Below are 14,961 nucleotides of genomic sequence, written 5' to 3'. Positions count from 1 at the left end.
CCACCCTTTTATCCTCTAGACCTGGGCTGGGCGAGAGAGTTGTTGAGCTGTGAATGATTAAGTGGGCTGGGCATGCCTGAAGGGCAGCTGTGAGCTCACCGGCACACCTGCACAGCGGTGTGGGGTGCAAACACTTTCTTCCTGGCAGGCTCTGCTCAGGTAGGGATAAACTTGCCTTGCAGCCCAGATGTCTTGGCAGCAAACCTCTCTTCACTGTGGGAGCCCAGGGCTGTGAGTAGCCCAAAGAAGCAACGGGGCATTTGGCCAATGTCCTGAAGGATCCTTCCAGGACCAGGGATGTCAAGCATCCCAGCATGGTGCACACTGTCCATGAACAGGAGGCTAGGGGGGCAGAGCGAGTCCCCCACTGACAGTGGTCTGCTTTGCTTACTCCCCTAATGAGAGGTTGTTTCAGGGATTTCAGCCCTTGGAAAGCCAAGTGTGGCCTGATATCTCAGCTCTGTGCCAGAGGGGAAAATTGACTCCGGTCCTCTACTGCAAAATTTCCTCTCCTTGAGGAGGCAGTTATCCCAGAGCCCACTGGGCAGACTCTCCTGCAAGGTTCGGGCCAGAAAGACTCCCCAAGCCCCAAGCTCCAGAAACAGAGTATGTGGGAGACCCCCAGCCCCAGGTCTGTCCCACTTTGTTCTCTGCACGGGCAGACCCATCCCTCCACAACGCCTCCTAATTCAGCCTTTTCTGTGGCATTGAACTTTTCCCTTGCTCTTTGGCCTGGCCAGGACCCTGTGGGTTTAAGTAAACCCAGGTGTCCCATGCAATCAATAGCCCTCCCTGCGAAGTCCTGAGACTCTGCCTGGCAGTCACGTCTCTCTTCATGGGGAGTTCCTCTGCCGGCTCCCCAGAACCCCAGGTGTGTCCCGGCAAGCCCTCAGTGATTCCACTAGGGAAGAAATGAGTCATCGTATCTGTTGATACAGGCTGAAGGCCACCACAAACACATACCTACAGGAGCTTCTATTCTCATTAGGAACATGTTGAGAGTTGGCTGGTCTGTTAAACCAGTGAACCACCCTGTTCCAAGCAACGGGAATTGCTGGGCTTTCTTGAGCTTCAGCCCGAACCCTCCTTCAGGGCCTGGAGAATGGAAAAGGAATTCTAAATCTATGGATCGTCCTGCCAGAGAGACTAGAAGGGGCAGGTTTGGGCGACCAGAGAGCTGGCCTAACAATCTGCTAAAGTTGTCTTAGAAAGCCCCCATGTCCCACCTCCCAGGAAGATCCCTCTTCGAAGCTTGTCCGGATGGGCTATATGGTACCAGACGGAGGACAAGTGGTCTGGTTGGGTTTTATAAGTGTCTGTCTTAGATCACACCCCGTCTTTTTGGCTGCAGACCTGAGCGGGCTCACATCTCTTCATCCCCAGAACAGAAGCAGGACTCTCAGGCAGTGCCTCGGCCATTAAGAGCTGTGGGCAGGGCCGGGGGGCACCCCAGGGCTGCGGCTGGAGGAAGGGGTAGGGTGAGGGTGGGTTTGAAACCTTGAGGCTAAGGAGGTACGTCCTCAAGGGTAAAGGAGTGAGGAAACCTTGAGGCTAAGAAGGTACGTCCTCAAGGGTAAAGGAGTGAGGACCCAGCCATGGCTTAGGAATCCCTAGTCGGGGCCTGCAGCTTGCCACAAGGCAGCCCTGGCTGTGGAAAAATGACTCGGAGCCGCTGGAGACCAGCCGAGAGGTGATTGCTCATCAGAGGCTGTGGTGAGAAAGCAGTGGACGAGCAAATCCAGGCAGACAGGTCAATGGCCAGAGCTGGCCTTACAGGTCTTGGGCAGTGAGGTTTGGTTGCCTCCCTCCCTGAAGGATTCCTGAGATACTCAAAGATGCATTTTACTGAGCTTGTCAATTTAACACTTTCTTGCCTCTCAGAGAACAGACGTGAGTGTCTTGGGGGCCCTGAGACATATGGGTAGACTCTCAGCCCCTGACAGAACAGATCTGGGGACTCCTAGCACGAGTCCTCTTTCTCCAATGGAAGGTCACTGTCAGGGTATGTCCCCCCGCTGCCCACCCACACCAACACACACACATCCTGGGTCTAGTCTCCACTGCCCTTGGGAAGCCCCACCCTCCTAAGACACCAGAACATTTGTTTCTCCCCATTCCTCCTCCTCTCAGGAAGGAGCAGGACTCGGTGGAACAGGAATGCGTTCTGGCCAGCCTGAGAGTGGCTGGAGTGGGCCAAGCTCAGATTCAGATGCCAGGGACAAGTCACTGTGGCTGGGAGTGTTTGGATTCCTCACTCGGGGAAAAGCATCTCTCTCTGTGGGAACTCTCCCCCAAGCAGGCAGGGCAGCCCCTCCCACAATGCCAGACCCGGATGGCTACAAATAGTGGCGATGCTCCCCTGGGGAACCAGGCCCCAGCACCACTACAGTGTGGGAGAGTCCCACCCCAGCCTGGAATTTCACCGTGGCGGGAAGAGAGAGATTACACAGAGCTTGCCGAGCTTTTCTGCCAGGCATTCTCACAGAGAGAGTTACCAAGGCTTGGCAGGACACGTTAATTAGCTTCTCCAGGCATCATTTTCCTCATCAGCAAGAGGCAAGTGCAGGACTGAAGGAGCTGCAGCAGCTGTCCCTGCTGGTCTTCGTGTCAGAGGGGGACAGGGGCAACTGCCTTGTCCTCCCTCATAAGGTGTGCGAACGTAGAACACGGGCAGCATTTGTCCACAGGGACGCACCTCACAGACCAGGCAGGGAGTAGGATTGGTCCAGGTGACCGTGGGACAAGGATTAGGCAAATCCTGTGATCCCAGCCTAGAGCTCCCTCCACGGATCCCCCAGCGCTATATGTGTGCCTTTCATAGAAGACGATGGAATGGACATATTTAACGGGAGATGGTTTGGCACATGCCCTCTAGGTTTCCCCAGACAGTAGACTCCCCCAGGTTAGGGAGTACACCTGGCTCGCCTTGCCGCACCCTCAGCCCAGCCGCACACACTGATGGCGCTCAGCAAACAGTTTCGACTTGAACTGACAGAATAAGGTCATCTCGCTTCCCTAGGTCTTTGTGGGAGGCCCTCCCCAGCCCCATGCCAAGTCCCAGGGTCCTGTCCACCTGCTGCTGTCCCTGGCTTCCCATCCAGAGAGCAGATCTCTTGTCCCCTTTAGCCTGGGCACCCTCTGAGGACAGAGTTCATGACTCTTCATCTCTTGGACTTCCCTTCATTCCTCTCCCCCAGCCCTCAGCCCCAGCAGCCACGTCCCCCTCCAGGAGAGAAAGAAAGCTGCACTGTCCCTGTCTTTGCGGACCTTCTACCCCATGCTTGTTCAGCACAGACAGTGGGGAGCAATAGTTGGGGCATGAGTCACCTATTCACTGGATGATGGTTAGCTACGGAGCCAGATCCAGCAGAATGGCGGACGGAGCCCAGAGCCAGCCCTCGCAGCTCCTCACAAAGCCCTAGCCTCAGGGAGGAACTGAGGGAAGAATTCTCCTACCTCCACCCAAAGCCAGAGGGAACTCTGTGTCCCAGCTTTGATCTCAGATGCTGGATTCTCAGAACTGCAGGGGCAGAGAGGAGTCGGGCCCCTTTGCGGATGGGAGAGCAGGATCCACCACTCTTCCTTCATGTAGCCACATCTGGCAGAGGCTGCCTTGTCGATGCAAGTACCACCTGCCTCTCTAGGACTCTCACATCTGAGAAGAGACCTGGGTAGAAACGCACATGTCCACAAGTAAAGGAACCACTATGTCTTGGCTTTGGAGGGGTCCCCTGCTGCCATTATCTGGGTCATGGTGACAAGGGGGCCTTTGGAGTTGACTTCTCTTGTGCAAGGGCTTCACACAAATCGTGGGTCCCAGCAGAGGTACAAAAGCCCGTGCCCACCCCCCACCCCAGGCCATGTCTTGGTCCTAATCTAGCCCTTGAATTACTGGGATCCCAGACACAAAGCCCAGCTTTCAACACAGCTTCCCCCACTGGGGCTGGGAGACGCAGCAGGAAAGGGGTCTGGGCTCATTGGAGGAGGCCGTGGGGGCTGGAATGGTAATTTCAAGGTGGCTGGGGTTGACTGGAAGGGTGAGGCCAACATGTAGGGGGCTGTGGGGAGCAGCCTTGGCCCCCACCCCTCAGACTGAGCTGGAGATTGGCACTGGTGGTGCGAGAACCACAGAGCAGAGCTCTCAGCCTCCCTCCAACAGGTCCCTGCAAGTCTGGGGAATGTTCTTTCCTCAGCGGAAGGGTATTTTGCCAAAGGCATAGCAAAGTCTTTGAAAGTCTCCCTCAGTTGATTGAAACTGTGGACTGGATATCAACAAACACTTTAATTAGTCAGAGGGACTAAAAAAAGGGACATACAGCAAAAACCTCTGTGCTTTGCTTTCTCATGGAGGGTGGTTTTATTTTTCTTTTAATAAACACTCATATAGGACTTACCATATACCAGGCCCTGTCCTACAAACTCCACATCTGTGAATCTAAAATTGCAAAGAAGGGCTTTTACCATTTTCTTGGCCTTTTCTTTTTTCCTTACACGTGGGTGTGGGCATGGCTGGTACTCCAGGAATTCGCAGACTTTCTCTACAATGAAGAGGCAGGGACATGATTCATTTATACCAGGCTTCTATCCTTATAGGGTCAGAGGCATGCCGGGAAACTTTTTTACATCCCTAACCTCCCCCATGTTTTTTTTTTTTTTTCTTTCCTTCCTGTACTTTCTCTACCCCCAGCATACTAGTGACTTCTCATCCAGGGATGAGGAGATGAAGGTAGAGATGGGAGCTGCCCTCCTGGAGTATGTGTCTGGTGTACCACTTCCTCATCCTGAGGAGGTAGGGCAAGGTGCGGGGACCGAGGCTTGTTTCCATCTCCCCGGTGGTGAGGTCCAATCACTGGGACATGATTCAGTGTAGACAATGATGATACGATAGGGAAGAAAAGAAAGAGACGACAGTGCAGAGGCTGGAGATGTTATCCCTCCCAGGGCTGGTTTCTGAAACACACCTGGAGTTTGGACAGTCCCAGAAGCAAATGGTCGCCTTCCCAGCCTAGCTGCACCCTCTGCACGTGCTCTCAGCTCCTGCACATCCCCCAGGTACACAGACCGCTGGCCTCATCCCTCATCCACTGGGGACCACCAGGCACTGTCCAGGGCTCATGGAACCAGGTTAGTTTTTCCAAGAGAGACACAGCATCAAAGGCACCTGAGAAAAGAAAGAGCACGGGAACACGTGTACCAATCATCTGGTCACTTCTTCTTCCAGCACGTGTGTTTTGAGCAGTTGTGGGGTGCCACGCACTGGGCCACAGTCGGGGTACAGCCATGAACATGACAGGCCCGGGGGGAGATGCAGGGTCTGAGGACAGGCCTGGGTCCTGCCAGGAGCAGGATGATTTACCCACACCACTCTCCTGGTGACAGGGGGTGGTCATGCCAAGGCGGGCTTAGGGAATCCTGCCTCACTTGGTTTCAGGAAAACTCAGCTCCCACAAGCCATTCCAGGCAAGCCTTGGCCATACTTGCTTATGTGAATCTTCTGACTCTGATTCCTACCTTCACTCTCCCCCTGCCCATCCATGCCCAGGTGTCCACCAGGAACCCATTCCCAGAGGAGGAAGCTGAGTTCAGAGAGGGAAGACCTAACCCCAAATCCCCCAGCAAGCTGCTGTCAGAGCCAGGACAAAGCCAGGGCCCGTCCCACGCGCTGCCGTTGCCCTGCGCTGCCTCGCCTGCACCCTAGCAAGAGCCCACACGTGTCTCACTCGAGGATGCGTGTCTCGGCCCCCTTCAGAGAACCACTTCCCCAGGCCAGTGTGGAAGGAGCCCTGTGTGTATGAGGCCACTTATGGGTGATGCAAATTTACTGCTTCCCACCTCACCTCCATCCAGAGCCCTGACAGCTTCTGAGGCTGAGCCGGTCTTTCCCGGGCAAGACCAGACTCAGGGCGAGACCAGCCTCAGCCAAAGTCAGCACCAGGGCCCTTCCCCAGGGCCCTCGCCTGTGCCAGGCCTCTAGGTCCCAGAGGCTGTGACGCTGACCAAAGATGGGAAGAGGAGTTGTTGATGGAAACCACTTTCTGCCCTGCCCCTCTCCCCACCTCCTACTCCCGCTGAGTGAGAATTCACACCTCACTCTGTTTGCCAGGGTTCAGAGCCCCGCAGTGCTCTCTGCTGGCTCTAGTCAAATCGTATCCTCTGAAACAGTTCCAAGGGGTCCCCATTCCACTCACCCATCCTTGGGTTCCCATGGCTGTTCAGCTCCCCAGCCAGAGGGATCCATCCATACCCACACCCCAGGGCCTACCTGCTCCCCTGCTTTCCTGCTAAGAGGAGCAGCCAGCTGAGTGCTGGCTCCGTCTCTGTCTCTCTGTCTCTGTGTTTCTCTACCTCTCTCTCTGTCCTGACGTCCCACAGACATGAAGCAAAGACCCAGATGTTTTCTCAGACAGTCTCTTCCAAATGGGGGAGACATGTCTGACGATTGCTAGATGGGGTGCCTCTCTGAAACTCTGAACTTTCCATGATCCCCAAACAGCTCAATGTATGGGTTGGGTCAGTGCCCAGGATGTGTTCTGTGGCATGATAAAAGGCAATAACAACAGCCACACTTATAGAGCACTGACTGTGTGCCAGGCATGGCTCTGGATGTATCAATTCATTTAATCCTTACAAGCCCAGGAGATGGGCCTATTATTCATTATCCCTATTTTACAGATGAGAAAACTGAGGCTCAGAGAGGTTAAGTAGATGGCCAGTGACAGAGCCTAGATAGGAATCCGGGTAAGTGTGGCTCCAAGAGCACTTGTCTTCACCATTGTGGATACTCAAGTTGTTGGCCCGTGACCCTGACTTGACCCTGAAGAGGAGGCCTTTAGCTGCAGCTCTGGTCTCCAGCCAACCTGTGAGGGCAGCAAACACAGAGGGCCTAAGATGCCACCCAGCAGTCAGTGTTCTCGGCGTCTTCCAGCAACCCTTAGGGAGAAGAAGCTCTAGCCTTGAGTGGAGATAGGGGAAAGGATCCCTGGGGAGACCCTTCCCCTCTCTGAACTGTCAGAACCTGTGGTGAAGCAGCTGGGACCCTGGGGCAAGGTTCCAGTGAATTGGGGTCACTCTATACAATGTTCCTGGGAGTGAAGCTTGGCCTACTGCTGCTCCTCTGCCCACTCCCCTAGCACCAGACACAAAGCAAAGGTTCAGGTGCCTTTGGGGTAGTCTCTTCCAAAGGTCCAGACATGTCTAACAACCTCATGTGTGGACTGGTGCCTTAGTTCAACCTTCAGTTTTTCTTCTATGTCTTGTCTCTCCCATCCTCCAAGGTCCCTGTGGCCAAGACTCCCAGACCGGGCCCCACAGAACTTTGCTCTGAATGAGCAGAGGCCATGAACAGGAAAGGATGAAATGGGGTGGCCCAGCCTGATGTTCATTTGCCATTTGCAATCCTTTGGGATGGGCCGAGCTAGCCAGTGGCCTCACAGGTATTACACCAACTCCTTGCGTGAGGCTGCCCCACTCAGAAAAGAAATGAACCCCATTTCATTCAGACAGGTGACCTTATTTCTTTGGGTGACACTAGGCCTGATTTCTTCTAGCCTCTCTTTGAAATGAATGACCATTGGAGGCCTGCTCTGTGCCTGACATTGAGCTAAGACTTAACATACATTGTCGTATTTGCTACTCATGTTACCGATAGGCCATCAAGCATCATTATCCCCATTTTCTGAACCTCAGAAAGGAAATGTGTCTTATCTAAGGTCACACAGCTAATAAGTGTCACACCTGAGAGTTGAGCCCAGGTCTGGCTGGTCCTAGAGCCCGTGTTCTTAACCAGCACACGAGTGGTGGTGTCCAGGGGACCTTGAGGAGCCCAGAACACTCCTGATCTCCATCAGCAGCCCATACACCAAAGCCTCTTTAAAAAAACATACCACCTAAATGAAAACAGTGTGCTCCCGGGCAAACTAGCTCTGAGACCAAGGTTGCCATACAATTGCCTCTCTCTAACTCGATCACAGCTCCTAAACTCTAAGCCCGACCCGTAAGAAAATTCTGGAGACCCCATTAGAGCCATCAACACCACAATGCCCCAGCAAGATGGAACTTCCCAACTGTCTGGATCTACAGGCCTGAGTGTTCTCCACTGATCCATCACTTCCCAGGCAGTGTATGAGCCAAGGAGTGAACAAAAGCTCCTTTCACGTTGACCCTCCCCCTGCCCCCACATGCCCCGCTTCCCTCCTCAGCATCCCAGGAGTCCCAACCGGTTCCAGAGTTTACCCGAATGACTTGTCCCACCCATTGGTCTCCTCACCCTCCAGGCCTCCCAGGAAGGGGCAGTCTCACCATTCAGAGCTGGAGAGACACTCAGCAGCTCTCCATGTCTCACAGCCAGAATGTCATGACCTATCCAGCCTCTTGGACAACCTCCAGCTGACCTGGGCATCCCCGAGGGCTGGGCCCCCTCACTCTGGCGCCAGCCAAGGCCCCCTGCAGGTTGGCACACTGTCCTCAGCAGAGAACAGTAACACGTTATGGTCTGCAAGCCCTCAGACAGAACGTGGCTCCATTGTTCTGAGACTGGAAAATGATCTCATGATAACCCCGTGAATGTAGGTTAGCCCCAGTCTCTCTGAGAAACGCGGTCCTCTTTTTCTCAAGAACATAAAATAGCTTCTTACTGGCCTTAAACTCACCTCCACATTCCTCTGGGTCCCCCTACTCACCATCCCTCCTACCATCTATGGTAGGCAGAACCATGGCACCCAAAGATGTCCATGCCCTAATCCCCAGAACCTGTGAGTATGGTATTTTACATGGAAAAGGGAAATTAAGGTGCAGAAGGAATTAAGGCTGTTAGTCAGCTGACCTAAAAATTTGGGACACTATCCTAGATTATCTAGGTGGGTCCAATGTAAGCCCAAAGGCCCTTAAATGTGGGGGAAGGAGACAGGAGGGGGAGGAGGTCAGAGTGATGTCAAGTGAGAACTTGACTACCATTGCCAACTCTGAAGAAGGGAGGAGAGGGGCTGTGAACCAAGGAATGTGGGTGGCCTCTGGAAGGTGGAAAAGGCAAGCAAACAGATTCTCCTCTAGAACCTCCAGAAGACATGTAGCCCCGCCGGCACCCTGATTTTAGCCCAGCGACACTCATTTCAGACTCTGATCTCTAGAACTATGAGATAATAAATTGTGGTTTTGGTAATTTGTTACAGTAGCAACAGAAAATAAACACACCATGCTATCCAGATTCCGCTTTGACCAAGGAAATCCACCCTGCATCTTCCACATGCAGGTTACCCTCCGCCCACTTCAAGATGTCTTCCTTGCCTTCTCCACCCAGCCCTGCCTGCCCCTCCTTCTCCCTGAATTCTGTTCCTCACAGCTCCCCTCCAAAATCTGCCCACTGCCCAGGCTCACCTGTCACCTCATTTACTCATCCATCCCACAACTTGTACCACCGGGAGCTGGACTAGGTCTATGGGACAACAGCGAATAGGCTACACTCACCATCTGCTGGGAGTCCTCTGCTTGGATGTTTGTTTTTCTGCCCCAGGATCTGTATGCATTTCATCCACTGCTCTCAGCTTGGAGTTCAGTATGGATTGGGTCCCTAAGCCCACCTTCCTCAGTACTGACCTTCCCTCCAACCTGTCCACATCCCCTTGCCCAGGACTCAGCAGGGCCAGTGCCCGGTGCGGACTGACTGGCACAGGAGCTCACCCGCTGGCTGAGGGCAGGGAGAACTTGGGCTGGAACAGGCCCAGTCTTTGCTTCCTATTTGATGAGAGCGAGCCACCCTGGGACCTGGCCTCTTGGAGTGAGCACAGGCTGCTTGGTGAAGATCACCCCACCTTGCCAGGGTCTGTCCTGTCTTTTTAAGAGGATTGGTCTCTCAGCAGCTCAGTGGCTCCCTTCCTGGCCAGTTAACTTTGCCCGTTGCTGCCTTTGTCCACCTTGGGTTCTCCCCCCATCACCTGCCAGCTCCTGGTCTTCATGCTGGTGAGGCCAAGAAAGGGAAGACGGCAGTTCCTAGGGAAAGGGTCTCTGCCAGCTGGTAAAAAATGTGTCTGCCCTAGAAGGTGACACCATGATCACCGTCTTCCTGAGGACGTTGGCCTGATGGACAGACGCCGACATTTCCCAGTGTTCCAGCTCCTTGAGTGGGAGGCTGTGGACACTAGCCCCACCCTTTCCCCAGACAGTCCCCAGAGGGATTTCTTCAAATGGCATGGACTCTGCCCATCTGCCCAAAGCCTCACAGCCCTCCTGGTTGGCGAGGACAGAGAGCACCTTTGTGATAGAATTAGGACAGAGGTCTAGTCCTGGAGGAGAACCAGGGTGTGCCCGATAGGTCTATCTCATAACGACCTCAGCTGGGAACACAAGCTGAAGTAGCTCTGGCTACTCGGGAATTGTGCCCTCCCCTTGACCTACACCCTCGTGAGGATACCCGCGGCCTGTGTCCCCCACCATGTCCCTGCAGATAACCGAGCAGCTGGGCTACGGCTCCTCCATGGCTGGGGGCAGCCCCAATGGCAGTGGAAGGAGGAAAGTAGGTGTTGTCTTGGGTTTGCTCCCTGAAGAAAGTGATGCAGCATGTATATCCCAACACCCAAACGTTGGGTCCATGGTACCAAATTGGGCCCCATCTGCTGAGTCAGCTGGGCCGGCACCTTCAAAGGCCTCCGGCACCATCAGTTACCTGCCTTGCTCAGGTACCCAGTTCCAGCTGGGCCTCAGGCTGGGTGGCATGTTGGCCACATTCTTCAAGCGGATGCTCTCAGATCCTGGCTGTGGTTGTTTTCCATGGACAGGAATCCTGATGTGTCTGATGCAGGGTCTGCATCCAAAAAATCTCCTGAGGGCTGAGGGAGGGAGCCCATTCTATCAGGTTTCAGAGTGTCCCTCTCCCTGTTCTCCTTCATCTGCTCCCAGCAATCAGAACTGGCCTTTATCTGGCCTATCAAACATCTCCCCTCAGGCACCAGGGAACGTGGCCAAGGAGCCACCGGCCCACCCTGTCCTCAGCCTGCCTCTGAGAACCTTAGTTATGTCCCTCCCGCCTTCCCTCGTTGGAGGGTCACACTGAACTTGCCGGGAGGGACCAGAGAGGGCGCCCTTTCCCAGCTGCACTGGAGGTCGGTGAGGGGGCTGTCTTCTCTGCCGATCCACCAGCCCATTTCAGACCTGTCTCATTAGAAGAGAGTTCTTCCTCACTGTGAGCTGAGATCAGCCTCCTTCCAGCATCCTGTTCTGCACTATGAACTACGCAAGAGATCAATTCCTCTTTCCCTTTGGTGAAATTTTTTTGTATTGGGGGACATTTCGCAGTCACCCTCTTTCTCTGACTTGGAGGACACTGACTCCCAGGGAGAATAATCCGGTTATCTCCCAAGCTGTCTACACTGCGGCAGCCTGCCTGACCCTGCTCTTCTTACCGCCTCAGGATCCGGCTACAGCCCCCTTAGCCAACCCAGCCCGGGGCTGGGATTTCTGGCCTCTCCAGCCTGTGCCTGTCTGCTCCTCTCTAATATGGATACTACTCCTTAAGTGTTTCCCAAACTATAGTCATTCAAGTGCCGCCGTCAGGATTTTGCCCACGTCTCCAAACTGGTTATACTGGTTATACTGTTATTTTCTTTAATATTTTTTCTTTAAACTGGATTGCCTAATATATTTATTTTATAAGGCAACTTTGTTAACTACTGAGTGACATCTCTTCTAATACACATCAAAATAAGGCCAGAACTACAAAACGGCCAGAAATGATTTTGTGTGCCAGCAGTGATAGCTGCTAACCGTCTCTTCTTTGGAACAGAAATAGACCCGCCCCTCCGTTTCCTGGCTACCTTTGTCCATTCTCCAGCCATATAGCCAGGTCTTGCTCTCTGCTCCTGGGCCTCAACTCTCGCCAAGCAAGGAGCCCCCTCGGGGGCACTTAGGAGAGATGGGGGCCGGGGCGATAACCTGGGCTGCTTTATATTCTCAGAACATCCAGCTGTGAACCTGGGCCAACAGGTACACTTGACCCAGAGTCAGGGAGGTAGAGAGTCCATTTCTGTAATGATACCACTGAGTGTCTGGAAACCACAAATGAGCACTTAGAAAGGCAAATTAGAGGGCAAGAGGGTGAGTGTAGCAAGCAGCAGATTCCGACCAGGCAGTCAAAACAACCGGAGCTGTGGGCAGTTTGGCCCAGGTGTGTTTCAGGGAAGAGGGAGGTGGCGGAGGCTCCTGAGTCCATCCCCATCTGAGACAGGTAGAGAGATGCTGAGAAGCACTCCCTCTGGCCTCAGGGAGAAATTCCTAAAAAGCTGCTCACCTCGAGGCATCTGCCACCTCCCCAGGGCACTAGGTTCACGACCATGACCACACTGGCCACCCCCTAAGTGTGGTCTCATCACGTGGGCATTAGGAGCCTTGCATGGACTTGACCATGTCTGGCGGTCCTGCCCAGTCCACAGTGTTTGCTGCAACCTTACCCTTTACCCTCCCAGACCCATATCATTGGTCCCACACAGAGTCCCCTACTGCTCTGGAACACCTCTCCCAATACTCCGTCCTGGAGATGGAGCCAGGCCCTGGAGCAGACACAAGATGAGGACAGTGAATTTCCTGTCACCCCTCTCCAGCACACTGTACCCCATCAGGGTAGGAGAGAGTGCAGGGGCCACTTCTGGCTGGTGACCCTTCTAACCACAATTCATAGTCTCTCCAGCCCTAAGTTTCTTTATTTATATAAAATAGGGATGCTAATGGAGTTGCTGATGAGGATTGAATAAGGAAATATCCTTAAAGAACCTAGCTCATCATCTGGCACACGGGAAACCCTCAAGAGACAATAGCTATTATCATTATTCTTACCTTCTGATGTTCTCTCTGTACTTATTTCTCATCTCCTTGATGGGCTCAGCACCCCTACTTCATCCTCTTGGCCTTCGACACCCAGAGCTTGACCTTGGTGCTTAGTTCTGCTCCAGTCAGTGTCCCAAATGTAAGTCCTACGTCCAGGAGCACCTTATACTTGGGCACAAAGGGCTCCTGCCCTGGACCCCACTTTAGCGGGCCCTGCTGTGGCCCCTCCCAGCGACCCTCTCCCCACAAAGCAAGGAGTGTGCAGGGCCACAGGGACAAGTTCATCTGAAGCCACGCTCCCCTTCTAGACCAGCTTAAGCAACTAAGACCTCAGAATTCCCTGTCCCATACCCCCAGCCCACATCCAGGCCTGTGCAGGCCTCCTCCCAGGGCCTTCCTCAGTGCACAGACTGCCTTGCTGGTGGGCACTCCTCCAGGCTGCTTGTGGGTTGTATCTGGAGTTTGGAGATGTAGGCTGGGGTTTACATGGGGTCCTTGCAGTGAGGACAGAGCCAGGCCTAGGAAGGGAAAGGGGCAGGCTGCAGTCAGGAGCTGGGAGTGCTCTCTGCTGCCACAATTCTGACCTGGAACTTTGAGCAGTCCAAGAATACTCCATTTGAGGCTGGCCGGCCAGCCTGTTGGGGACCCAAAGCCTGGACATCTCAGTAGGGTTGAGACCATCTCTGCCAGGTCCTGGGCCACCATGCTGGAGACATTTTGGAAATCAGGTCTTTGACTCAGTGTGTGGAGCGGATGGGGGTTACCTGGGTGCCTGGGGGTGCCTGGGGGTGCCTGGGGGGGTGCCTGGGGGTGCCTGGGGGGTGCCTGGGGCTCTCAAGAGATCTCCAGATGGCAGATGTTGCTGACTGTATTCAGCTTGATCCTTCAAGGTCCCTGGGCTAAGGATTGGGACACAGAGGGAAGCTGCTGGGGTCTCCAGATGCAAAGCTGGGGTGTCCAAATGCCTGGGCCGTCTCTCAGAGGCTAATATAAGCTAATTATTTTATCAGATGTTTTCACTGTTTTTGCTTAGGCATTTTATAGTATTCTCCCCATTTTCCATGCCCTTTTCTGAAGATGCCTTTTTGAGAATCCTGGACCCAAGCATCTTTATACAGAGTGAAAGAATTTAGGTTTGTTTTCATCAATGATTATCCTACACTCAAACATGTGGAAATAAGTAGCTAAGCGGGATAATTACATAAATATGTGAGTTTGGACATGCATGTGTTAATTATGTATATCCTTATGTATATCGAGTCACTTGGATCTGATTTTCCCACCTGCTAGTTGTGTGACCTTGAGCAAGTTAGTTAACCTCTCTAAGCCTCGGTTTCCTCATCTAGTAGCCCTCTGGATAAACTCTAAGAACGCTTCCACCCCTAAAACTCTGGTACTTACCCTCTTTGCTCTTCCATCCTTATTCTGCGTTCACACGGGGGCACTCATCTCCTTCCCAAAATGTCCTTTCTGTTCCTGCCCCTCTACTTTTGCCTTTACTGTTTCTGATGCCTAGGATTCCCATATTCTACATCTCTATGCATTGAGAACAGCATTTGTCAAGGCTGGCTCAAGTGCCACTTCATCCAGGGGGCCACCGCCCCCAACCGCAACCCACCTTGAAAGCTGGAAGGGAACCTGGCCATTCACTCAGCCCAACCCTCTGATTTAACAGACAAGGAAACAGAGCAAAATGAGGCAGTGACCTAGAGACAGAGTCAAATGTCTTTTTACCTCTTCGCCTCTGGGTCCACAACCCTCAGGGCCACCCTTATAACTTGCACTTATTATTGCTTCTATAGGTCTCTATGCCTCCCTTAGATCACAAGACCTCTGAGGGCCAGAATCATATTGTATTCATTCTATTCCCTACCTCCACTCCTGCCCTGCACCAGCTCTCTCTCTCTCTCTCTCTCTCTCTCGCTCTCTCTCTCTCTATATATATATAATATATATATCTACATTTATATCTATATATATATATGGCATTAGCTCGCATGAATAGGGAGGCTGAGAAGTCCCAAGACCTACAGTTGTCAAGCTGGAGACCCAGGTGAGCCAGTGGTGTAGTTCCAGTCTGTGTTTGAAGGTCTAAGAACCAGGAAAACTAACAATGTAAATTCCAGTCCTAAGGAGAAGACCAATGTCCCA

At 53.2% G+C, this 14,961-nt stretch overlaps 1 long non-coding RNA gene across 1 annotated transcript; it reads right to left on the bottom strand.

The window, feature by feature from the left end:
- Positions 1–4,544: 4,544 nt before the first annotated feature.
- Positions 4,545–11,482, bottom strand: LOC141275876 (uncharacterized). Its single transcript, XR_012324393.1, has 3 exons — positions 10,658–11,482; positions 4,962–5,161; positions 4,545–4,849 (listed from the first exon to the last, which is right to left on the bottom strand). It is a non-coding gene; the product is annotated as an uncharacterized lncRNA (long non-coding RNA).
- Between the last annotated feature and the right edge of the window lie 3,479 nt (positions 11,483–14,961).

Source organism: Tursiops truncatus, chromosome 11, assembly GCF_011762595.2.
Source record: "Tursiops truncatus isolate mTurTru1 chromosome 11, mTurTru1.mat.Y, whole genome shotgun sequence".
Lineage (NCBI taxonomy): Eukaryota > Metazoa > Chordata > Mammalia > Artiodactyla > Delphinidae > Tursiops > Tursiops truncatus.
This window is presented reverse-complemented; position numbering and strand designations above follow the sequence as displayed.